Source organism: Sinocyclocheilus grahami, unplaced genomic scaffold (assembly GCF_001515645.1).
Source record: "Sinocyclocheilus grahami isolate Dianchi unplaced genomic scaffold, SAMN03320097.WGS_v1.1 scaffold526.1, whole genome shotgun sequence".
Classification (NCBI taxonomy): Eukaryota; Metazoa; Chordata; class Actinopteri; order Cypriniformes; family Cyprinidae; genus Sinocyclocheilus; species Sinocyclocheilus grahami.
Window position 1 is genome coordinate 392,824 of NW_015505705.1, and position 2,656 is coordinate 395,479.

At 34.5% G+C, this 2,656-nt stretch overlaps 1 long non-coding RNA gene across 1 annotated transcript in view; it reads right to left on the reverse strand.

The window, feature by feature from the left end:
* Positions 1-2,235, reverse strand: part of LOC107555178 (uncharacterized) — a 10,032-nt gene extending 7,797 nt beyond the window's left edge. The window contains exon 1 of the long non-coding RNA XR_001605142.1: positions 2,225-2,235. This is a non-coding gene — a long non-coding RNA (uncharacterized lncRNA). The remainder of the gene's footprint in view (positions 1-2,224) is intronic.
* Between the last annotated feature and the right edge of the window lie 421 nt (positions 2,236-2,656).

A 2,656-nucleotide genomic window follows, 5' to 3' on the forward strand; every position in this document is an offset into this window, starting at 1 on the left:
TTGTGGTGTTGTTTTTGGTGTTGGGTGGGGGGGGGGGGGGGGGGGGGGGATATTACAGTTCTATATTCTATACAGTTTTGTCTCAACATATTAAAAATAAACCACTAGAAATTAAAATATTTTTTTTACAAAGCATACAGTAAATGCACATTGTAATTAAGACTTGCTAAAGATTAAATTAAACAGCAGTGTTATATTATTATTTATGTATATATGCATTAGATGACAGAAAAGGTGATCTTATTGTAAAAAGAGAGAAAATGAGCATTAAATTTAAGTCGTGAAGTTTGAGATTTGTCTCGTCTTTTGTGAGTTTGATTGGACAGTGAATAAAGGCCTACTGTATATTTTAATCTGTTCATCATACAAAGTGACTATGTAGACAATATACCAGTCAAATTTTATAGATTAATTCCTTGATAGCTTCACATCCTTTTTTGAGATTGAACATTTTGGGTCTCATTGACTTTCACTGTACGGACAAAAACTATAAGAAAAATATTTTCTTTTGTGTTCCACAGAAGAAAGAAAGTCATACAGGATTGGAACAACATGATGACAGGTTTTTCATTTTAGATTAACTATGGCTAACTTTAACTTTTCAAAAGCTCGTTTGCTAGAAAAATGTTGCTTTGCAAGATGAATTTGATTTTCTTTACTGGTTTATAATAGTTGCTTGAATAACATACTATTTATGTTTTCCATCATCTTTTATCATATTTTCATTGCTTAGGCATGTTGGCCAAAAATGGTCATAAACTTTTGGATCAGTTCAACCCATGACATTCTCTTCCTCCCATCTCCATAGATCTAATGTGTATGACATTTGAACCATGTAAAGTCTGTTTTACCTTTGTAAAGTGATCACTGAGGAATTCTACTTGATTAATGTCGTGACTTTAGTTCCAGCACTAATTACTGTACATGATGATTAATAGTCAGGTCTTAGTGAAGCGGCTGACTGTATACAGACAAGATAAGGGCTTCACCTCCTATAAAAGCATGATCACATTGCAAAAATCCTCCCTAGACATATTTCTGATGGCCTTCGAGGACCCCTGCTGTCTCACTCCCACGCTTGGATTTGTAAAAACCTGAAAAAATAACCGGTGTTATTAGAGTTTATTATAAAAGAATGTAAGTGCTTGTGTGACAGACTGTTTCAAAAATCGTTTTTCAACCTTCTTTTTGAAAACCCACTCTGGCTTTTCTTGCTTGAGGATGGTTAACCTCACCAAAACCTCTTCAACAGTTGTCCGATTCACTTCCTACATCGGATGAACTCCAAGGATGTGTCAGCCTCTGTATAAAGACCGTCTCTGAGTGGAACAGAGGAGTTACCAACTTTGATATCTGATATATTGCACAGCCGGAGAATTTGTCCCCTGCCCTTTAGTTACCGACAGTTTGCATTTTATTTTATTCCTGCTGGTGTGTTGAACAAATGTAACGAGGAGAGAAATGATAAATGATGAGATATGCATCCTCTGCCTCGCTAAACTAAAAGTCATCAATGCATAGAACGGAAATAGTTTGCTTGTGTTCAACATGTGGAATGGACTCATATGGCACACATATTTTGTAAAAAAAGAAAAGCCCCCTAAAACAAAACTGGATCACAATTTGAACATGTTTCTGGGGCATTAAACTCTCAGATGGTCGAGCTCAGACAAGGAAACTTTATTCATTATAACTTGTTTATATACACAATGAAGAGAAAATTAAAAGGATGGAAACAAAAACTAAATTGCTTAACGGGGGACTGAGTGCTAGCTTACATGAGGTCATCAAAAACAAAGTGAACTATTTCTGGAATAGTTATGGAATACTGTGGAGTGGAATATTGTGAAGTGGCAGAAACCAACGAATTCCACAAAACATCTTACTATAGAGTGCTCCAAGGATGATGTATTTTTGTAGGTCAAAACCATAAAACGAGTTAGCATTTTAGCACCACTGGTCACCATCATTCTGAAGACAGTGGGTTTTTCATTTATAGCCTACAATTAGCTTTTTCCTTCTGCCAACTTAGGCTTCAAAATTCATGAAGGTTGTGTTCATTTGTGAAGATTATCACGATGAACAAAACATAAGAATCATAAACTTTTGTTTGTCACAGAGCTTACTTTTTGCAATTATTCAAAATAAGTAAATCCAAAAGAAGTGTTTTACTGCCACCAACTGGACTGGAGTATGTGGAATCACGTAAGGAAGGGGGAAACACTATACAATTAAGAAGCAAGGGCATACAGCATTAGAACAACACAAGGGTGAGTAAATAATTACTTAATTTTCATTTTTGGGTGAACTATCCCTTTAAGTATATACTATTCCATTAATCAAATGCTTGCTTGAGCACTTAAATCCTTTTATCTGGACTAGTTTCTTTATGATATTTGATAATTAATTTATATATATATTTTTGTCTAGAATCACATTTAAGTAAATTTTGAAGGGCCCCACTTCTCTTAGATATTGCTCGATTATTTTTCTATTTTATATGCTGTACTGTCTCATCATAATCACAAAGCATACACTTCCTTTATCTTTCTTTTATATTCTCAATACCTAGTTTAAGCCACAATTCCCTATATGAAGCCTAGTGATTATTTTATCCTATCTATTGCTAATACTTTAACATAGTGTTTTCCCACCA